Genomic DNA, 24432 nt, shown 5'->3' on the forward strand with positions numbered 1-24432 from the left:
GTTCAGGGTCTGAAGGTTGAAACTGAGTCTCTTTAAAATACTCGTGTTTTTTTAAGTAACAAGCCCACCACTGTGCTAACACTACTTAGCTCTGTCCTATACTTATCCTGCCCTTTACTGCATCAGCTCTTGTGCAATTGCCTAACCTCAACACTCTAAATACCCTTGCCACTAACCTTGCTGACTCAGAGGTCGACAGAAAAGCATCTGTTATTTCTAACAAACAAAGAGACTTTATCTTCAAATAGCAGCCCACAAGTTGGGTTTAAACTTGCCTCCCATGAGTCTATGAAACTTGTTTCCTGTCAGTTTAAATACAATCTATTACCAAGCCAAACATCCTCCCAAAATCACACATTCAGGTCTCTGCTGCCCCTTCATTGAAGGAAAACAGGAAGCTAGGGGACTCTGGGATGGGATAGGATGGTCCCCTTGTCTCTGGTGTGTGTTTTGGTTGGACTCCAGCTCAGCCCTGGATTTCTTTAAGCTAAAAAAAGCTTCTTTCACCGCTATCGCCACGCCAACTGAGGAGCAGCGGAACCGAGGTGTCCAAAAATACACATATCCACCACTTTGTATTCACGACACAATGGAGTGGCCGTCAGGATGTGAGTGAGTCAACTTAGTTCCTGACTGCCATGTTTGTTCCCCCACCCCCATCCTGACTGTTTCCTCACAAGGGGCAGCTTAACTTGTTTCTGTGGATCCCCCAGACTCATGAATCTAGCCCCTCTTTTTCTGCTTCCTCTCTGAGATGCATAAACCAGCCTTCATGAGAGAAACCTCTGCTTTGTTACATGAATGGACAGTGGTTGAATAATGTGACACACATATAAGGGGTTTCCAACAGTGACCATGCAGATTGACATAAATTCAGTGTTTTCTCTCACATCCAGGCCTTTTGGCTGGATTTGATGTGATCTCACTGAGGACCACTGTGTCAGTCTCTGAGCCGACCCCTTGATGTTGGCTGTTTCATACTTGTGTGGGCACAGTATTAGTTGTGTTGGCTCCATGTGCCCAGGATGTGTTAAACAGGCAAAAACAAACCCTCAGAGGTGGTGAACTTTGGGCCGGTTGACACTTGTGCCACTGCGTGAATGTGGTTCAGTGATTTCAGTGAGCGCTGCCCCTTCAAGTTACAATGATTTTCCCCTATAACTTTTGGTCATTTTGATCCAAACCAAGCTGTGCTGACTTGTTTTTCCTTCACCAGTTTGGCCACATGCCGAGCTGCGTCCAGAGTGGTCCTGCTCTGGTGCAGGGCTCAAGCATGCCTCCAAACGTGCTGCGGTGGTCAAAGTGGTTCACAGGGTGCAGACCAGGCGTAGCACCAGGATTACAACTTTGTTTGGGCCAACTAATATCAAAAGTTTAACCCTTTCTACTTCTTATTGATGAATAAGTTCTAGATTTTTTACTAAAAATAGAGATGTTTAAAATATTTAGCCCATGACAGACAGCTAACGAGTCATTTTAATTTATTAACTGAGTCTAGTTAAGCATACAGTTCATTTCATAACCAAAAATATGATTCTGTTCATTTTCTGCTTTCCTAAAGACCCATAAATCAATCATCAGAAGACTGTCCTTAAACAGCAAAGAGTCAGAGATGAATGGAAAAGAGCTGCATGAGGCGCTTTCACTGTGAGCTGAAATGATGTAAGACAGTCAAATCAGACTGGAACATTCAGCTATAACTCCTCTTTCTCCTTCTTTGTTTTGTCAGTTTTTGGCCGAAAGAAACATTAATCCAGTAGAGAAAGCCTGATTCTCAGCAGGTACATTATTAGTGACTGCAGATTAGATCGATGAAGGAAAGATGGTGATAAAACCTTGAGAAGTTCTCTGCCTTTTACCAGTTGTAACTAGAGTCTCCCCTTCACCTGTAGCTCTCTCTCTTTGTCCCTCATGAATCATCTGATGATCATCTGAGAAACGTGGTAATTTTACAAGCACCAGCAGCATGGTCTAATACACACCTGATAGCTGCATAATTGTAAGTTTGCATGTTTTCATTTTTGTTAAGGATTATTTTTTGGGCATTTTTGCCTTCATTTAGTTAGGGCAGCTGAAGAGTGACAGGAGATATGGGGAGAGAGATTGAACCATGCACCAAACATTGCCTTGACCAGAAACCAATCTCGCGACCAGAGCATTGAGGACCACAGCCTCTGTTTAAGGGCGCTCGCTCCACCCTAGCTAGCCCAGTGCCCAGGTTTGCATGTTTTAAAGGGGAAACTGTACATTAGGTTTTAAAAACCTTTTAAATACAAAAGTACAAGCAAGGAAATTGTATTTTCTCCTAAACTTTTGGGATGAGCCAAACTGACAGGTGGATGGGCCGAGGCCCATAAGGCCTGCCCATAGCACCCTGCCTGGCCACTACTATTGTCAAGTACCCTTTTCTCAGCTGTAAACCGTCCCAGTGCCGGTTGGAGCCCCCCGCTCAGAAAGCCAGCAGAATCACATCATCTGCAAAAAGCAGATATGGAATCCTGAAGTCCCTGAACCGGAAACCCTCCTCCCCACAGCTGTGTATTGAGGTCCTGTCCATGAAAATCACAAACAGAATCAGAGATAAGGGGCAACATTGGCGGAGGCCAACACGCACTGGGAATGTGTCCGACATTGTGCTGACTATGCGGACACACACAATGAGGTGGAAAATGCATTAACTGAAATCATGTAAAAATATTCTTTCTTGTTCGAAGCCATCTCAAGACTCATTCTCAGTACCTTGTAACCCCTCTCAGGGTCCCAACCCCCATTTGGAGAACACCTGCCTCATACAACCCAACAAAAACACTGAAATATCTCTTTAATGTAATTTAAAAAAACCTCACAGACAGCTCAGTGGACAAGTCAAAGTCATGCATACTTTGTGATATCAAGCATTTACCTTTTACTGTCTTCTTGTTTCCTTTTTAATCTATTACAGGTTCCTTTTTCTGTAGTTAAAGTCAAGTCATGATCTTAACTCCTTCCTATAACAGCAGGTCTAAATGCAAACAGGAAGTCAGTTACCTTTAGATTATGACAGAAGAAATAAAAGTTGAATTTACAACTTTTTACAACTTTTACAAAAGCAATGTAAAAGGATGCCATTAAATGTGATTAACCACAGAAATACTTATGTTGCATTGCATCATTTGGCCATCCTAGTTAATACTGACAGCACAATGCTTTCTGAACTATTGCTAACTGATAATCTACATTTAAAAGCTTGATTTTTTTCTGAATGTGGTACAGAATTATTGGAAGAGATTCTGGTTTTGCTTATAAAAGCACACACCATAAATCTGTGCAGAGTTCGTATACATACAGACTGTGGTTGTTTGCAGGTATAAATGAGACAAACTGCTCTGTGTGTTCACATGTGTGCAGTTTGTCTCTATAATGTGTGAACAGAATACTGCTGTCTCTGTTAGAGCATCACGAGCCTCGTCACGTCTAAAGAAAAGGAAGAGAGTAGCATTGTCAGCTTAGGTCACAACCTCAGCATGAAAAGCCTGAGTGGTGAAAGCGCTGCACTGTTAGCCGAAGCTCCTCCACGACTGTGTGAGGAGTGTGAAAGAGCTTGAGGAGAGAGGGAAGAGGAGATGGAAGTCCGGGGGAATATCTGTGGTTTCACTGAGCTGCATGCCAAACCTTACTCCGGATACCAACCCGCCCAGGATGCCATGTTTCTCCTCTCTCCCTTTTTTCAGAACAAACAGACCTATGGGAAAAAAAAGAAGTGTATTAATTAAAAACGTCCGCATGCAGGTGGTTGGGAGGTCAGCCAAAGTTCCTTCAAATATGAAAAACATGGATTACAGGCTAGCTGCTAATGAACTTCATGTTGTGCGGTTTGGACTACAACTATTGCACAAAAATTAAAGAAAGTGGGATCAAAGAAGCTGGGGGGAATTTTATAAATCTGTTAGAATAATTATTTTAGTCTTTCCTACTGCAGCTAACAACATTTACTTCAAACATTCGCCTGGCACTTTAATAAAATCAACAACAGCAATCCAGCATTGTAAACTTAAAAGCAGAGGCTCTGAATAAAGTCAGATAGTGTAATTGTTTCATATGTTTATCATTTCCTCTCTGGAATTAATTATTTATTATTTAATTATTTGTCACTAAAAAGATCAGAGGAGTCCTGGTTTCCCTCAGGCAGAGCCACAGGACGGGGTAGATCTGTACAGGGGGACAGATGTACATGCAAAGCTTGAGGGAACATCAAATTTAAAGTTTAAATAAAAGTTGTCCCATTCTTGTCTGATAAGATTCTAGCTGCTCAGTCATCCTGGGTCCTCTTTTTCTGATGCTCCAGATGTTTTCTGTTGGTGGAAGGTCTTGACTGCAAGCAGGCCAGTGCAGCACCTGTACTCTCCTACTGTGAAGCCATGCTGTTGTGATGGATGTGGTATGTGGTTAAGCATTGTCTTGCTGAAATAGTCGAGGCCTTCCCTGACAGAGATGTTGCTCTAAAACCTGTCTCCTTTTCAGCATTGATAGTGCCTTCCCAGATGTGTAAGCTGCCCATGCCAGGCACTAATGCTGCAACACAGCATCAGAGATGCAGGCTGCAGAACTGTGCTAGGATAACAAGCTGGATGGTCCCACTTCTTATTAGTCTGCAGGACAATCAGACTTTGACTCATCTGACCACAGAAAAGTTTTCCATTTTGCCTCAGTCCATTTTAAATGAGCTTTGGCCCGGATAAGACATCTGCAATTCTGGATCCTGTTCACATATGGTTTCTTCTTTCCATGATCCAGCTTTATCTGTCATTTGTGGATGGCACAGCCAACTGTGTTGACAGACAATGATTTCTGGAAGTGTTCCTGAGCCCATGCAGTGATTTCCAGTACAGAATCATGCCTGTTTTTAATGCAGTGGCCCCTGAGGGCCCCTTAAGCCATATTCTCTGAATATTTTGATGATATCTTGGACTGTAGATGGTGGGATCTTCAAATTCTTCATAATTCTGCGTTGATGTTCCACAATTTTTCAGCAACAGCTTTTTTGCAGATTGGTGATCCTCTGCCCATCTTTACTTCTGAGAGACTCTGCCTCTTTAAATTCTCCCGTCCCTACTTTAGTGAGATGTGTTGCTGCCAGTTTTTTTTTTTTAATGTTCTAATTTGAATAAAATATGTTCTGAGGAGATTTGTACTTAGTGCCCCAACTTATTTCAAACTGGGGTTGTAAAAAATGTCTAACATGAATATTGTTGCTGTTTTTGTTCAATATATTAAAACTGAATAATCTGAACTGGACCTGGCTCAGGTAGTGGGTCTTGATTGGTCGCTGAGCTCTCTGAGGTGAGAAAAGAGAGGTTTGGAGGCAGAGGAACACAGACCAGAGCTGCCCTCATCTCTTTGGGAAAGAACAAGAACTTATTTCTCCTGTACAAAGTTTAGCAACCACACATTTTCAGCAAGCTTAGAGAGAGCCGCGCCGTCTGGACAGGCAGTATTAATTTATAACAGCAGGGTGGTGGAAAAGCATCAGCCGTGTTTATATGTTTCAGCTAAAGGAATAACATAAATCCTAAAGTAAACCTAATCTGTTGCTGATAGTAAACAGTCTGTCACAGTAATGGCCCCAGGAACAAATGAGGACCTCATGGTGGGGCCTCAAGTAAAAGCCCCCACACGCCGATCCCCCACTCCTCTTGTATCTCAGGTCTTTCCATTTAAAAGCAAACCTCGGCATCCCAGGGAGGAAAAGGCTGGTATGAACTTCCTGCCTTTGCTCTAAACTCTCAGGGAGCGGAATATGAAATGGGGGGTACCGCAGACAAACCCAGCCCCCACCCGGCTTGTATCCACAGTGGGGGTGAGGCCGGCCTGGCTGGGATCTATGCTGGAGATAAGACAGGCAACAGGAAGGAGACAACCCAGAACCCTGTGCTGGTCGACGTGACAGAGCCACTATTCATTTTTCAGGGAGGAAGAAAGAAAAACAACATCAACAATATCAGATGCTGCATAGGAAAAAGGAAGGAGGGGTTGAAGGGGCTGGTGGACTTCATTAAGAGACATGTCTGTCTCTTCCCATGGATTTTTTGGCCTGCTGAGTGTTATTTCAAAGAAGAAAAAGACTCAAAATAAGTAATCTCACTGAGGAATCAAGTCATTCTTAATTTCCCCAGCTTTGAAGTTGACCATAAAAAATTTTATCCCAGCATGAATAGCATTCATGTAGTAGTTATGTAGTTTAGCATTTTTTCATGTTTCCACAAACAAACACGAGACATTGCCTTCAGGCTGCAGCCGATTCTGTTGGATAAAGAAGAGCATTGGCGCCATTGCAGCCCGGACACTTGTTGTTGTCATTGTGCACATAAATCACTCCATTCTCCACACAGAAGCTGCTAACAATAGCAGGTAAACAGAGATGACGCTGGGAGAAGAGTCTGTTAGCTCAGCGCCGTCCTCTCCCACACAGATTCCTAACGGCCTGTGTGCTGAGTAAAGGTGCAGATAAACGGCCACTGCGCCGCGTGTCAGCGCAAAGCAAACAGACCAGAGAGGCAGAGTGACGATTAGATCACACACACATGCAGATGCAAACAGTCTTTATGTGAGCAAAAGCACACAGAACACCACATGGACACAAGAAAAGGTCAGGAGAAGCATGGAGGACCAACATAAATCCACCTGCTTTTTACAAACTGTATCTGGGCCGCTCTCTCTTTTATGGTCTCTTTTCTTTTGGACATCAAACATTTTTGTGCTCAATACAAATGTGGTAAAAGAGTCTCTGCCGTGCAAACAGACAGGAACAAAGCAGAAGGTCGGTGGCTGCAAGGACAAAAAGAAGAGAAACCTGGGAACTGTTAGAGACACTAGTCTACAGCTGATGATTCACAGTTTAACTCTCCAGAAATTATACCATTTAAATTTCAGCACCAGTGCTAAAGCATGTCCACAGATTATTGTGCTAAGTACAGATAAAGTCAAGTCAAGTTCAGGAGGTTGAACAGACTTCAGTTTGAGTCACCAGAAATGCTAAATAACTGGAGGTGTAGCGGTATTAATGGAGTGTCTTTGGCGTTTAGACTCTATTGTGATGACTTCATGTACTTGAAGGGGTCATGAGGCTCCACTTCCACTCAGGGGAAGAAGTTTGGTTTTACAAGGCAAAAACCTCTGGATTTGACATTTATTAAGGCCCTTGTGCAAGAAAATAGAGGTGTGTACAGGACAAGACTTACTGAGAGAGCAGAGATGATGCTGCAGTTGTGCTGCTGTGCGCTCTGCCGTGTGTCTTTTTTTATGATGTTCCTCCCTGCTCTAAATTTTAAACTATGATAATTTTCTGTGACTGGGGAGTGGCAAAAACATAAGTGAGCTTAAATATGTAGAAAAACAAACCTAAGCAAATTCTTGAGGCTCCCCTTATGGACGAGGCCCCAGGCAATTGCCTACCTTTGCCTAATGGCAAAGCCGCCAATGGATGCAGGATGGCACAATGTAGCTGGACCTAAACATTGATGAGATGTAATGGAGGTAGCTGGAGTTGAGGAGTGTTGCAGTTATCACACTGCAACTGCAGAGAAGAGGAGAACAGATTTTAGAATATGGCAGCTGCAGGATGATTGGATCGGGAGAGGTCGTGACTGAATAACCTGACACACCATACAATGTTTGATATATCCATTGTATAGATTTATTTCACCACTGCTTGGATCTGCCAGTCAACAGAGCTAGGCAGAAAAAATCACAATGCCCAACAACTAATACATTTAAAAGCTTGTGTGCACACTACTTTCATCATGATTTATATTTTGCATTTTTTTTTGTCTCACTGTCCCATGACAGCAAATAAAACAAACTACTTTCTATAAATGCTTTCTATGACATACTTTAGCTGACTGTGAAAGTACACTCAGCAAAATGCTTTGAAGTAGCAACCTTTAGAGTTTTGCACAGCCTGTGTGCTCTGTCAGGGTGATGGTCTTTTGATCGGGGGGAGCAGTGGTCAGCCCAGCCCTCACAGAGAGACCTGAAGAGAACCTGAAGGAGGAGAAGGAGACAGGGATGTGGCTAGACCGAGGAGGAGGAGGTCCAGATTGGATTGACAGCAGCAGGTCGTCCTGAGAACAATGTAAGCTCCATAAGTGTTTGGTTCTCTGCCTCATGTGAACACTTGGTGTCTGGAAAGAAAGAAAAAGCACCACCTCGCTGTGAGGTCAAAGGTCATGGGGGATCTGAATGCTCATTCATCTCAAACAGGGAGACTGTGAAAGTGGAAAACTCAAAGCTTATGGTCAAGTCATGATGCATGTCAGGGATCAGACACCAGTTGCAACATGAGGGAAGTTATAACATCAAGTATTCACTGAGGGATCTCCACGTGTAACTCATGAAAATACCTTGTCACATAAATGTGAATAAATTAATCAGTCAATAAAAACAGAGTTGATAAATAAGTCAAAAGTTAAAATGAAAAATGCTAAAAGAAAAAATATGATTTATAATGAAAACTAAGTGCCCTTATTCTACCAAGGACAGGTAGTTGTATCAGCAAATCCGAAGCCTGCCTCCAGCACATCAACTGTAGAAAGAATTGGGCAAAGCCTGTGTGACGTCGGCTGTATGCTTACAATAGGTGAACTCAAACTGCTTCTGAAGCCAATCTGTGGCAGCTTCCATATTGAAATCACTGTCTCAGCTGAACTTTTGGATCAACCTAACAGCCCGCCCACTAAGCTCGACTTCCTGCCAGTTAGCTAGCTAGCATTCTGGTTGATGGAAACGTAGCTTCTGCCCGTTGAGCCATCTGTCAATCAAATGAGACATGCCAATCAATGCGCAGTGAGGTTCTTCCTAAATATAATCTAATTGATTGTGGTACAAAAAAAATGCACCCCCTGTACAGTGAGAGCACATGAAGACATTGGTTAATGAGACACGTTTGGTTTTTGAACCAGGCTGTTAACCAGTTTATTTCTAGTGTAAAAAGCGGCTTTTCAACAGGTGTTCAGAGAGACTTCCGGTGTTTCTGCAGTCAGCCTCAAGTGGACATATGCGGTATTGCAATTTTTTGCACAGCACAATTTCTGCATCAGCTTCATTTTTCAGGACCAGAGGTCACATGTAAAAAAAAAAAGCATAAATTGAGTGAACACTTCTTCTGGGCTCCAGCAGTCAGATCTAGTGCCTTTTCATACTAGGATCTCATCGATCCTAGTCCCCAAACAAGTGTTACATGTGCATTGTTAAATTAATCTGATCAGACAAATCCTTACATGAATGTTTGTCATTGAGGGGTATTTCCCTAGAAACTGTTGGGAAAAGATAAGAGGAGGGCAATTGGAAACATGCTGCAAATGAACAAACGTTCTGCAGAAAAAGCTGATCTGACATCAAACACATTGCAACAAGATGCAAAATTTAAAACACGGACTCTGAAGGACCAGGTCTCAGAACAAGTACAACAACCAACACAGGAACGGGGTCTGATGGACAGATAGCTCTGCTGAAGCGCCACTGCTAAAACAAATTCACCTTCAGAGAAATATTAGTGCACAAAGCAAACCTAGGAGACTTTTGTTTGCTTTTTCCTCTTCTGCTGGCTTTAGAGGTTGTTATCAGCAGTGGTGTTGCTGATAAATCAAAGAAAAAACACTTGGGCTCTGTGTGAGAGGGTTAGTGGCTGTTTAATGAGCTGTAACTTGTACAATGTGTTTAGACTCCATCTTCAATCCTCCCTAATACTCCTTCTCTTTACCCCACGTCTGTCTGCCATGGAGGATAAATCTCCTCAGGAGCCACAGAATATGCTTCCTTGTTGTTAATTGAGATTTAGTGCTTCTATTAACATTGGCCGGGCAGTGTTTGAAAGCTTTGATGCATGCCAAGTCCTCTGGAATAAGGATTAAAGCTAAGGAGACCGTAAAATAACTATGTTAGATCTAACCTATATCCCCCTCCTTCATGCAGCTCTCTTATTTCACCTGTATTTACACAGACAAAGCTCACGCTCAGCTTCATATAGAGGAGAATAAATAGTGAGAAAGCAGTTTAGATTTTCCTGAGAGTGGGAGAGCAGAGTGTGTTATATGGTTTGAATTTGAGACAGAGGAAGTCATAAAGCTAACTATCTTTAATAAGAGACAGAGGATGATTAAAGCTAAACAAACACTGTTAACTGAAGCACGGAAGTTAAAGCTGAAGTATGACTGCATGTTTGGTTAAGTAATGGCGCTGAATCACATCCGCTGGTTTCCCAGAATGCATACAGTGGATCGTAATTCTTCCCTTCTCATCAGGGCATTTGGAAATTTGAGATTAAATGTGGTTGGATTTTAAACAAAACAGTCTTGTTTAACACTGCTCTAAAGTGTCTCTAAGCTAACTTCTGTTTTGTTTTATTTGTTTAACTTTTTCCAGCTAAGGGCAGAAGAACAAATTCTTAACTTACTGGTTAAGTCAGCAAAACAGCTGGAGCATCATTAGCTTCTCTCTACTTAATATTGAAAAAAGGATACATAGCACCAGATATTGTGCATTACTGTATACTTTTAATGATATTGCTTCCAAGCATCCCCTGTTTACTTCATGTGCTTGCAGATATGGGATAATTATTTATTTGGCTGCTGGGAAAGCTGCTTTAAAAAAGTTTTTTTTTTTTAATAACTAAATAAAATTTGATAACAGACTCTAAATCATCCATAGGTGTGAGAGCTTGTTTCTTTTCCTGTATCTGTCTCCTTTCTGTTTCTGCATCTCCCTCTTTTCTCTTTTCGCATCCCTTTTTGCTTTCTTCATCAACCTATTCTTTCTTCTTCCTTTTTCCTCTTTTTGCATCTCCCTCTCCTTTTTATGCTGCTTCCTCCATATTCTGCATCTCCTTTCAGCATCTCCCCCTTGTCTCTTCTGCATCTCATTTTTCTCTTTTTCTGCATCTCCTTCTTCTCTCTTTCGGCATCTCCCTCTTCTTCCTGGATCTGCCTCTGATTCATGCATCCACTTCACTTTTCTGTATCTCCCTGTCTCTTTTTTATGCGGCTTCCTCCTTTCTCTGTAGCTCCTTCTTCTTTCTGCATCCTTCTCTGATCTCTGCATCTCCTTTTCTGCACGTTCTCTATCTCCCTTTCTCTCTTCAGATACCTCCTTCTCTCTTTTTAATCTCTCTCTCTTCTCTCCTTCTGCATTTTCCTCTTCTGTATGCATCTTCCTTTCTTCTTTGTCTGCATCTGCTGTCTCTCTTTCTGTATCTCTTATTTCTCTTTTTGCACCTCCATCTTCTCCCTTTTTGCATCTACCAGTTCTCTATTTCAGCATCTCTCTTCCCCTCTTTCTGCATCTCCCTCTCTTCCTTTTTTCAACAGCTTCAGCGGATGGCTGTTCAATATGAGTCGAGTTCTGCTCAAGGTTTCTGACCGGTTAATCTTAGGGTAAAAAAAATGGGTTTCTCCCATACATCAGACTTTCTCCCATGCTTTAGACTGTTTATCTCTGACCCCACAACACTGCAGTCTAGCTTTGTACATATCCAGGATGTTGAATGAACCTCTAAACTCCATCAGCAGCCTCACGTCAGGAAGCTAGCCGCTGGCCCGGACTCTACAGTAGCCGGCCGTGATCTTGGTCCTGCTTTGTTATCATATCCATCTCAGAGGGGGTTCCTGGGTTCTGTGATGTTGAAACATCCACCGAGGAACACCTTCATCACAGAGCAGCTTGCAGCCAGTAATATGAGACACATGGAGTCCATACTGGGGGCTTGATGAGAGGCAAGAACCTGCTTCTCCAGATCACAAAAATACCTCCAGCCTTGGTCCCTGTCAGCCTCCTCCAGATGGGGTCTTTGTGGTTAGATGTTGAAAAGGTATACATGACAGGGATTCTAAATGTACCTGACATTGTGTTTATGAGAGATTTAAGTTAGTCCTGATAAAATGTCAAGAACAATTCAGTGTGATTTCTTTGGCTGAGGCGATTACACAGAAGGAAAAGTCTGCCAGTGTGACGCATTCTCTGAGAGATTGTTTGTAGTTTGGGCAGCTTGTGTTCTCCACTGCAACCCACAATGAATCTATTTTCTGATGTTTATTGGCTTTAAAATGATCCAGATTAATGGCTTTCCAACATGACAGTCATGCCATTGTGCTGGATAGGCTCTGAGGAGAAAGTCTGTATAACCCTTATATTGCCAGTGACAACATACAATCTAGTACACGGTGGCATGCAGAGCGGAAAGTCAGTAAAAACCACAAACTGAGTCTTCAAAGAGGTTTTGTGTCAGCGCTGTTCATGTGTCTTTTTTAGTGACACGGAAAAATCCTCTGGTGACAAAAGTTCCACCAGTTTGTTTTCTTTGATTTGTGTGTTTGTTGCTGCATTTCTGGAAGAGAAAACGGCGATGAAAGGATGTTTGAAGGGGCGGCTGTTCCCCGGGGTGCAAAGTTCTGAACACAGAGGTTGTTCCAGGGCGACACCACGGTTGCTTCATCCAGCATTTCTGTGGCAACACCATGAAATCTAGGTTGTTTCACTTCCCTGCTCATATTCCTTCTCATCACTCAGAGAGCAAACTTGGCAGGAGCGCTGCCTCATCCTCCTGGGCTGTAATCTGGAGTCTGATTTTCTGCAAATGCTTAACTTCTGTGCTGTCTTTCTTGTGCAAAATGATGGTTTAAATTTGCCAGTCCACAGGTTCTCATGGGATGAGGCTGCGTCCAAACCCTCTACCTCTTCAACGTGCTTCAATTCCTGACCACATTAACCCCCCACCACAACCCCAAAGAGGCGAAAGAATAAGTCCTTCTGAGTCATTCCTGCTGGGCTGCAGGTCTAAGGCTCTGCCCAGTGGAGGGTAACACAAACAGGCAAACAGCAGGAGGCGATGGCAGCCAAGTCAAACAATGAGTATGCAGAGTGACGCTGCACAAAAAATGTAAAAATTGAAATATGTAAACAAATGCCTAGTATTGGCAATAATCCTGGGTGTAAATGTAAATGTGTGATGTTAGTGCTTGTGGCTTCATTATCGGTATTTGTGTATACTTTGCTCTGTTTATTTATTCTCTCATATTGGTTTACCTTCTGTTTGTGTGCACTTCAGCAAAGACTGTGTGCTACTCATACATGAACAACACATCTCCAGTTTTCCATATCGACAGTAGCTCAGTAAGCAGCCCAGTACTTCAAAATAGGATCCTAAAGTCCCAATCTACAACCCCAATTCCCCAACTCCAACTATGTAGCATGCCCTCTTCTTTTAACACCAATCTGTAAAAGTCTGGGAACTGAGGGGACCAGATGCTGGAGTTGTTGGAAAGGAATGTTGCCCCATTCTTGTCTGATGTCGGATTCTGGCTGCTCAACAGTCCTTGGTCTGTTTTGCTGGATTTTTCCTTTTCTGATGCTCCAGATGTTTTCCTGTTGGTGAAAGGTCTGGACTGCAGGCAGGCCAGTTCAGGACCCAGACTCTTGTCCTGTGAATCCATGCTGTTGTGATGGATGTGGTATGTGGTTTAGCATTGTCTTGCTGAAATAGTCAAGGCCTTTCCCGAAAGAGACGTTCCCTGGATTGGAGCATATTTTGCTCTAAAACCTCTATCTACCTTTCAGCATTGATTGTTCCTTTCCAGATGTGTAAGCTGCCCACACCATAGGTACTAATGCTACCCCATACCATCAGAGGTCCAGGCTGCAGAACTGTGCCATGATAACAACCTGGATGGTCCCTCTCTTTTTTGTCCACAGGACACAGAGTCCAGGGTTTCCAAAAATAATTTCCGATTTTGACTCATCTGACCACAGAACAGCTTTCCATTTCCCTCAGTCAATTTTGAATGAGCTTTGGCCCAGAGAAAACAGCGGTGTTTCTGGGTCCTGTTCACATATGGCCTCTTCTTTCCATGATCCAGCTTTGACTGTCATTGTGGATGGCATAGCCAACTGTGTTGAGACAATGATTTCTGGAAGTGTTCCTGAGCCTGTGCAGAGATTTCCATCTTTACTTCTGAGAGACTCCGCCTCTCTAAAATGCTCCTTTTAGGAGCATGTTACTGACATGTTGTCAATTAACCTGATTAGGTGCAAAATGCTCTTCCAGCTCTTTTTCATAAGTACCACTTACTTTTCCAGCCCTTTTTTTGCCCCATACCTACTTTTTTGAGCTGTGTTGCTGCACTCAGTTTAATGAGCTCATATTTTTAATAAAATGTTAAAACGTTTCAGTTTCAACATTTTTATGTTGTTTATGTTCTATTGTGAAAAAATATTGTTTTTAGCCATTTACAAATCATTTCTTTCTGTTTCTATTTACATTTTATACAGTGTCCCAACTTTTTTGTACTTGGAGTTTCAGGATTTTTTTTCATAATCTATTTAATTACAAAAAAAAAAAAAAAAAAAAAAAAAAAACATAGTTCTTAGGCTGTTTTCTTTTGTTGGGTTGTTCATATGCCAGTGTTGGGAAACTTCAATAAGAGAGTGTGAGGACAGAGAGGCTCTCCAGTTTCTGGAACTCTTTCTAGAGTCATGGGCTGAAAGAGTCTGCAGGGGCCCAACAGAGGGCACTCATGCTACATGTTCAGAATTCATTCAAACAACATTTACAAAATTAAAGTAGTAAATATTGTTCATTATGATAACTTATGGAGAATGATGGTAGGTGGAATCATTAACACATTGCAGCATGTGCAAACAAAATATACAGACACTTGTAGAAGGTTATGGGCAGCAAAATTTTTAAGGCACTGGAGCACTTACTAATAGAGAAAATGTTCCACTTTATTTTGCTTTTTTGACCCATTTCTCGCGAATTGTACAGGAATATTTCATATTTCAACACCTCTTTAAAATGGAGTGATTAGCAGGAGCATGTCCTCCTTGCTGAGTATCACCTGCAGCGTCGTCAGTGCCTCTGCTGGTTTCATGGAAGGAAAATTACGTCCTCATGGAAACATCTGCTGAAACGTCACAGGCTGAATGTTCTGCTCTTGAAGCGAGGCACAGACACATCTTTGTCGGACTGACAGCAGAGAGCAGACCCTGCACAAATCCATATTTGTATGTGATGATGGAGAAACTCAGCCTGCAACCAGGCCCCAGCTCTTCTTATTCTAGAAAATTCCTATTTGGATTTATATGAGGTTTGGTAATCTTAAATTTTGCACACAACACTTTGGCTTTGTGTTTGTGTTTTAATGAGGACTTATGGATTTCAAAATCACTTAATCCTCAAAGGTTTAAACATGGTTAATCTTTGTTGGCATGCCTAATAGAAGTCCAAGATTTGTGCCCCAGGTCATCCAAACTGTGCACGGACTTATAACACAGGCACATACATGCAGATAATACGGCACGCTGTACTTACTCATCATTGTCATGTGGGTTTTACCTGCTGGCTCCGCACTCATCACAAAGACCTCATTGTGACCGCTCAGATTCCTCTGTTAGTCCTGGGTGAGATTAGAGGGCTTTACAAACACACATACACTTTCATATAGGGATTTTTTTTCCTTTTAACACAGTTAAAACACACACACACACATACAAAGATGGACACACAGAGATAAAGCTGCATGAAAAAGTCATGTGAAGGAGTAAACACAAATGTCAACTCATCTATCAATCTGCTACATAATCAGGTTTAGTGAGTCTCTCTCCATATGTGTCAAAGCTTTTACCCATGCACAAATACACTCACAATTTAACTCACACATTTAGACATATGGAGAATTTTTATCTGGGAAATCTGCTTACTCACTGTTCTATTATGTGCTGCAAATATGTCAGAAAATTGGTTGTTTTAAAGTGAATTTCATGATTAAACTTTCTCTTTTTTTGTTTTAATTGGAGCCCCATGCAGAGCTTCTTCAGTGGCTGTGTTTATGTCACAGGCTTATGCCGCCATCTGGTGGAGAACAAAAGAGCAAAAACTTTAATATGGAGTCAGCCCCCTTTTTGCAGCTCTAACAGCCTCCTGTCTTTGTGGAAGGCTTTCCACAAGATTTGGGGATGTGTCTACAGGAATTTGTATCCATTCATTCTGTAGAGCATTAATGAGGTCAGGCACTGATTCTCTCAAAGGTGCTGGATGGAGAACTCATCAAACCATATCTTTATAGTCCTTCTTTGTGCACTGGGGCACAGTCATGTTGGAATAGAAACTGTTCCCACAAAGCTGTAAGCATAGCATTGTCCAGAATGTCTTGGTATGCTGAGGCATTGAGATTGGCCTTCACTGGAGATAAAGGGACTAGACCAAACCCTGAAAAATAGCCCCATACCATTATCCCTCCCCCACCAGACTTCACAATTGGCATGACATTGGCCTGACAATGCTGTCAGGCAGATAACGTTCTCCTGGCATCTGCAAAACCAGACTCACCCATATGACTGCTAAACAGAGAAGTGTGATTTGTTACTCCACAGAACACGTTTCCACTGCTCTACAGTCCAGTGTCAGTGTGCTTTACACCACTCCTGTGAGGCTTGCATGCAGCTGTTCTGCCATGGAAACCCATTCATGAAGCTCCACCTGCAGTTTCAGTGTTTATATTAATGCCAATGGAATTTCTAAACTCGGAGCGTTGTAGACTTTTATGCAGCATGCACCTTAGCAGTCGTTTACTCCGCTCTGTAATTTTATGTGGTCCTCTGCTTCGTGGTTGTTCCTAAACTCTTCCACTTTCAAATAATATCACTAACAGTTGACTAAAATATCCAGCGGGTGAAATTTCACTGTCCATCTTGCAAAGTTGACATTTCTGACAATACCATGCTTAATGACTCTGAGCTCTTCAGAACGACCCATTAAGGATCACAAATGTTTGCAGATAGAGACTGCATGGCTAGTTGATGATTTTATACAAGTGTGGCAATGGGTCTGATTACAACACCTAAGTTCAATGATTAACAAATGTGGCTAAGTATTTTGTCCATATAGTTTAGCAAGTACAATATATTGCTTTGACAGCAGTAACAATCCAATAATGAGCAATAATGTGCTTTGTTTCCTTATGTACTACTATTAATTTCATGTTATTGATTTAATGTGTGAAATGGATTTATTTATGTGGGGATGTAGCTCAGTGGTAGAGCGCATGCTTCGCATGTATGAGGCCCCGGGTTCAATCCCTGGCATCTCCAAGCTTTTCAGATGACAACAGCAAGCTTTCAGTATGTTCATCTCCACTCAAAGCAATTAAAAAGTGTGCACTCACTTAAAAAGAATGTCCTCTTCATCGCAGTAAGCCATAGAAATGACTTACTGCTGGCATCTCGTTAACTGAGTTGCAAAAACTGAATCTAAATGTCTGTTATCAGTTAAAATATTTTTCTGCGTTTACACAGTTTTCTTTTTTAGGTGTAGGTCCTTTGGGATTTTTTAAGTGTAACCTCTCTCCTGGGGGCAAAATAAAGATACCCCACACAGAGTTGGCCTCCATCTCTAGGCAGTTTGTCCAACATGAGCACTTTAGTCATAATTTTCAGGTTTCTGTTCTGAAAAATGCAAATGCATTGCTTTCAGCATTTGCTATAAGTTTGTTTTATAGCATTTAATGTGGAGGGGAAATGTGCCAGATTGATGTATAAATATAAGAAGGAGATTTCATTAAAAAATTGAACTTTCTTATTTGATACTATGTGAAGTCTTTCTAACTATGTTGTACATTAACACAGTTGTAAGAAAATTTAGAGAAAAGATTGAACCAAAACATATTCACCACCTCAAATACTGATGGTAATCCTGGACTTAATTGATAGATTTGGAATATTTTACACTAGTTCAGCAACCAAGGTTGTTGTGGCCGTTAAGGCGATGGATTTGAAATCCATTAGGGTCTCACTGCACAGGTGACAACGTCCATAGGTTTCAAGATGAGGAGATAAATGAAGCACCAAAGGCAGGAACGTGTACAAAAATGGCTTGAGATCTGTTAGGAATTGCCATAGCTGCTAATTGCCAGAGATCTCATCTCTGTCTGATGGAGAACTGAGAACTAAGACAGGCTTAGTCTTAGTCCTTAGTAGATTAGGCTTCTTCTGCATTCTTAAAGATGTGCAATGGCAAGCACAATGATGGAATGAGTCTTTTACATCGCTTTGGAGGAATTTTGGCCCTCTCTGCTTTGCAGAATTGTTTTAATTCAGCCATATCGGAGGATTTTCCAGCATGAACAGCCTGCTGAAGGTCATGTCACAGCACCTCAATCAGATTTACATCCAGACTTTGACAAGGCCACTCCAAAACCTTTATTTAGTTTTCAAGCCATTCAGAGGTGGACTTGCTGGTGTGTTTCAGATTATTTTCCTGCTGCATAACCTAGGTGCTCTTGACTTTGAGGTCATGATCTAATGGCCAGATATTGTCCTTCAGAATTTTCCGATAGAGAGCAGAATTCATGGTTCCATCAATTACAGCAAGTGGTCCAGGTCCTGAAGCAGCAAAACAGCCCACGACCATCACACTACCACCATCATGTTTGACTGTTGGTATGATGTACAGCTTTTGTCTGGTCAGTCCACTGAACATTGTCCCAAAAGTCTCTGGGATCATCAGGATGTTTTTAGTCAATTGTGAGACAAGCCTTTGTGTTCTTTTGTCGGCAGTGGTTTTGGCCTTGGAACTCTCCCATGGATGCCATTTTTGCCCAGTCTCTTTCTTATTGTTGAATCATGATACTGACCTTAACTGAGTCAAGTGAGGCCTGCAGGTCTTTACATGTTGTTCTGGGCTCTTTTGGGACCTCCTGGATGAGTCGTCCATGCACTCTTAGAGTCATTCTGGTAGACCAGCCACTCCTGGGAAGGTTCAGCACTGTTCCAAGTTTTCTCCATTTGTGGATAGTGACTCTCAGCATGGTTCACTGGAGTTCCACAGTCTTAGAAATGGCTTTGTAACCCTTTCCTGGCTGATAGAGTTCAGTGACTTTGTTTCTCATCTGTTCTTGAATTTCTTTAGATGGCACCATGATGTGTTGAGATCTAGCCTACTTCACTTTGTCAGACAGGTTCTATTTAAGGGCTTTCTGGATTCAAACGGTCTGGCAGTCGTCAGGCCTGGGTGTGGATAGTCAACTGGAATCAGGTTTCCAGAGAAATGCAGTTCATCACAGTTAATTCATGTTCTTTTCAAGGCAAAGTGCCATAGTAAAAACCATGGGGCATGATTATTTTGTGAGAATAGTTTGGTGTCAGTACAATGTACAATACTGGCATTACTGACAATCAATTACATTATCTAATTCAGAAAAAAAATCCTGAAAAATACACCAAAGTACACTGATGTACAGTAGTGCAGTTACACAGTAAATTATATTTAGATTAGACCCAGTAGTTTATTATAGTGAATTATTAAAATTACAACCAATAAAAAGCCCAAACAAGTACATAACAGAACATTTACCAGAGCTTACTGTCCTTGAATCAGACAGCCTAATAATATGAATTTTGTGTCGCATTCAACTTATCAAAGTGATTTTTATTGCAAATGATCTATCTAAAAAGTCTTCAAAATATGTTAAAGCACATTTTTTTCAAACTGTGAATTGCAGTATTTAAATAACACAAGATAAGTTGTGCATCAAGTGATTTTATGGACAATCACCACTCACCCAGAGTGGAGCAATTAAAGTTTTTGTCACACTTTTATTCGGTATGGAAATTTGCAGACCGTCCCTATCCTGCGCCTCCAAGCCACAACAGGTGTTGTGCCAAGTGTCGGTACCTGATCCGTCCCGGAAACCCAATTTTTACTGCGCATGTGCAAACACATGTCTACATCTGCTCAGCAGCCTATCGAAGCTAGGTTAGGTTTAGCATTTTAAATGCCGAGATCTGCATGCAGGTCGTGGGAGCGTGCGCGCTCCGCCATAATGGAATCAGTGACATGCCGTACTGTTTTCTACGGCATAGTACTTCTTGATAACGAAGCGAAACTTTTTTGTTCAGTTTACAAAACACCCAAAGTACATAGTATATGAAAGTTTGGAGTTCTTTGCATTAACATTTGCATTGTAATGGCGCTTCATCTGAAAAAGAACTTTTGCTGTTGTCTGTCAGCGTGTATTTACGTAGTCACTGGAAACAGCTGTTAGGCATTCTACCACTCTGCACTTCCATTCCTCCCTCTGAGTTATTTGATGGGCCCTTTCTGAAAGTAAGGGGTTGGATGATTGCTCCTTATAGGTGTCAAGTAATGCATCGCTTATAGTTTCAGCTCAGGTCGTACATAAACGTATTTTTATTCTGTCAAGATATATGTCTATATATAAATGTTGTCATTATATGTCGATAATGTAAAGCATTTGATTCATGCATATGCTGAAATAAAGTTCATGCATATCCATAAAATATATCCTTATCTCATTCATTTAACAGCAAATGTGAGGAGGAAACGTTATTCGGCAGAGCTGATTTTGGATCTGCCGACATTTTCATCCTCTGTTCTTTGGGGCCAACATGAGTGCTCATGTACGTAATTCACATGGTTCAGTTGACATCAACATATAATGCACAAGGCATCATTTGATCCCAGAGTGTCCAAAACAGGAAATATGAGGGGGATGCAAATCTCGGCAGGGCTGATTTTGGAGCTGCCGAGATTTGCATCACCTGTTTTTGGTCCAGTGTGAGAGCTATATTTATGGAATTCACAGGGGATGCAAATCTCCAAAATCAGCCTTGCCGAATAATGCATCCCCTTCATATTTCCTGTTCTGAACACTCTGGGACCAAATGATGCTATCTGCATTATAAATTGGTGTATTTTAACTAAACTATGTAAATTACATAAATATAGCACTCATATTGGCCCAAAAAACAGTGGATGCAAATGTCAGCAGATCCAAAATCAGCACTGCCAAATAATGCATCCCCCTCATATTTGCTGTTAAATGAATGATATAAGGATATATTTTATAGATATGCATGAATCAAATGCTTTGCATTATCGACATATATTGTCTTGACTGAATAAAAATACGTTTATGTACGACCTGAGCTGAAACTATAAGCGATGCATTACTTGACACCTATAAGGAGCAATCACCCAGCCCCTACTCTCAGAAAGGGCCCATCGTATAACTCAGAGGGAGGAATGGAAGTGCAGAGCGGTAAAACGCCTAACAGCTGTTTCCAATGACTACGTAAATACACGCTGACGGACAACGGCAAAAGTTCTCTTTCAGATGAAGCGCCATTACAGTGCAAATGTTAATGCAAAGAACTCCAAACTTTCATATACTATGTACTTTGGGTGTTTTGTAGTTACTGATTAACTGAACAAAAAGTATCGCTTCGTTATCAAGAAGTACTATGCCGTAGAAAACAGCACGGTAAGTCACTGCTTCCGTTTTGGCGGAGCGCGCGCGCTCCCGCGACCTGCACGCGGATCTCGGCGTGCAGGCGTAAATCAGCACGTTGGGTTGCATCTCACAGTTCCCTATGTTCTGATGGACAATTTTTGAAAATAAACTGGAAACTACAGGGATTTCATTGCAAAGAACGTGTCTGACAGTGGGATTCATTCATTAGCTGAATGTTTAAATGTAGAGCATGTTAAGGGGCTGATAAAGTTCTGAAACAGAATGAAAAACGGAGGTTAAGCCTCTCCTCCTCGTCATCAAACCGCTTTCTCCTCCTCTGATCGCGCCAGTGCGCCTCTTACATCATTTTGACATGACTTAGTTCCCCTTTTTGAGTTTCTCGACCTGCTGTTACGCAATCTGACAAGCATTAGAGCGTTGGTGGTATAGTGGTTAGCATAGCTGCCTTCCAAGCAGTTGACCCGGGTTCGATTCCCGGCCAACGCAGATTGTTTTTGTCCTTAACATAAATATCTTCGGTAGCCTGTAGAAGAATAGAGAAGAGGTTGAGTGTTAATGGAGAGTCGATCGCTACAAACTGAGTGTAAACATAAATAAACGAGCATTACATGAAATGCCATTCATATGGAAGAGTATTAGGGCCACTGAAAAAAAGAGACTTAGTTAAAGTTTGACTTTTTTCTCAGAATTCTGACTTTAATCTCAGAATTCTGACTTTAATCTTAGAATTCTGACTTTTTTCTCACAAGTGAAAAAAAAAAAAAAATTCGTCTCCAAATTTTTTTCCCAGTTTCCAGTAATACTCTTACGCACATTCACGCCTAATATTGTAAAAATAATGTGCTGCATTATTAAACACCAGACTACCTGTAACATGTATGAGGGACCAAAAATAACAAATCTAAGAAAACAGATAAATAAATAAATAAATAAATAGGGAAATAAATACAGAACTACGAATAAAAAGAAAAGCAAATAAATGAATGAGCAGAAGGATAAATGCAGAAATGTAAAATATGTAACTGTTTATGTCATTTTAAATATTTTCTGATATATTTATTTCTACATTTTTTATTCATTATATCCGCATTTATTAATTTATTTGTCCACTATTATTTATGTTCATATTTCAATGCATTTTATTCTGTTGGCGTTCCTGACATCAACATGAAGTGGGATAGGTTAAATAAACATCAAAATAAATAATGGTAAAAATATATGTATAAAAAAATCAAACATGTCCATAAATACAAAAATAAGGATATGAATACAGATAGCATTTTTGCGTGCATTTATTTATTTCTTCATTTATTTATTTTTAGTTTTGTCATTTTGGTCACATGACAGCCTCACCACCAGACTACTTGAAACAAGAAAGAAATGTCTAATCTGCTCTAACATAATATAAAACACCAGTGTAGTATGGTGTTTTATCAGTGCGTGAAGACGCGCATCTGCAGAAATTTCTTCGGGGTCAATCATTATCCCAACGTTAGATAACCTACTCTGTTGGGACCTTCTGCATTTAATCTATCACCCCGCGCGCACGAAGGTCGTAATAATGTCAAACCGTTTTTGCTGATTTTGAGATACTCTGAGTCACTGTGATGTCTATAAATTTAAAGGTGCTGCGATGGCCGGGAATCGAACCCGGGTCAACTGCTTGGAAGGCAGCTATGCTTACCACTATACCACCATCGCACGTCATACAAACGTTCTCAGCAAAAGCCAGAATTTTGGTGCAAACGGCCTCAACAAAGGCTCATACAACAGAAGGATATCATACCACGAACACTCCTTTTTATAAGCCACTGACGTGAAGTTCTGTTTTATAACGATAGTAGTATGAGACAGAATGAGCCACATAAGTGGCTGCTTGGGGTCCAGTCGCAACCAGGGGGCCCCCAAGAGCAAGGAAGTGAATGTTCACACTACACTAGCATATTTATCAAGATCAGCCGGGTCTTAAAGTAGGGAAACCAAGTAGTAAAAGCAGGGAAGAATCGGCGCTCCACCTCATAGTTAATCGTTTGAATTCTTGTTTCATATCTGGGATTCACATGAAGCTGAATGTTCATGAAAACGAACAACGTAATCGACAGCTGTCTGCAGCCATTACAGAAAGCTACTCAAAGTACCTACTGGTGAACTTTGTGGCCTTCTAAAGCTTATGTCACCAAATTACGCACAGTTTTGTTATTTTCCGATGGGATAAAGACGCTGATCTGTGTAGGGACTGTTTGTTTTTGTACAGATACAGGGAATAAAGTAGATAAAAGTACACAGAAGATTCAGAGAGCATCAGCTGAGACAGTCAGACTACGGGTAAGTCACGCTTTCATGAAATTATCCAGGTTATGATTGACATAATTAAAGAGTAGTGATAGGACTTCGTTGATCTATAGCCTATTATCTTGAGCTTAATAAAGATCTCAAAGTTTACATCAGAGTAGCCTATAGGCTATTTGATATCTTATAACAGGGTGGATTTTCATGTAAACAAAGCTGATCATGACAGAGTTGCAAAGCAAACAAAATATAGCCTAAAACAAAGCACTGTTGCTATGATAATTATGGTTTAAATGATTGACATAGGAGATAAATGAACTACGACTACTGTGCTTTATAGCTGCAAATCCCTCTAAGGTTTTATTTTTGTGTCAGAGGAAGAGAAATTTAGAAGTGGGGAGGGTTTTTTTTTTTAGGTTATTACTGTTAAGGAATTGCAAAAAATGTATTTTATTGTCCTGTACTAGTGTGGATGCTGATGCGGCGGGTCTCCAAGAGTGACAGGAGGATGATAAAAAGAGGAAGAAATCAGTCTTCACAAATATCCACTCCACCACAGTCTTCAGGACCTTCAGGGCCTCCAACACAACCCTCTACAGACAGAAAGTCCAAAAAAGAGGAGGAAGACTGGGCCCTATCTTCCACCCAAGTGCAAAAAGGTAAAACCTGTAACATCCAAGCAGAGACAGAGGAGTGGAGGACTTTGCGATCTCCCGGAAACAGTCACAGATCTTTTCAGATTCACCACAGTCCAGCTAAGGGCTGAATTTACTGCATTAAAACAACGTTTTAGAGTGATTACACTTTAACCCTTAAGCATGTTTCTCTGTGGTAATACATATTTTGA

The 24432-nt window shown here is 41.2% G+C and overlaps 3 non-coding genes across 3 annotated transcripts; 2 read left to right on the top strand and 1 right to left on the bottom strand.

The window, feature by feature from the left end:
- The first annotated feature begins 17043 nt into the window (after positions 1-17043).
- Positions 17044-17115, top strand: trnaa-cgc. Its single transcript has one exon. It is a non-coding gene; the product is annotated as a tRNA-Ala (tRNA).
- A 4595-nt stretch (positions 17116-21710) lies between these two features.
- Positions 21711-21782, top strand: trnag-ucc. Its single transcript has one exon. It is a non-coding gene; the product is annotated as a tRNA-Gly (tRNA).
- Positions 21783-22925: 1143 nt separating this feature from the next.
- trnag-ucc lies at positions 22926-22997 on the bottom strand. The gene has a single exon. It is a non-coding gene; the product is annotated as a tRNA-Gly (tRNA).
- Positions 22998-24432: the final 1435 nt, after the last annotated feature.

Source organism: Cheilinus undulatus, linkage group 19 (genome assembly GCF_018320785.1).
Source record: "Cheilinus undulatus linkage group 19, ASM1832078v1, whole genome shotgun sequence".
Taxonomy (NCBI): domain Eukaryota; kingdom Metazoa; phylum Chordata; class Actinopteri; order Labriformes; family Labridae; genus Cheilinus; species Cheilinus undulatus.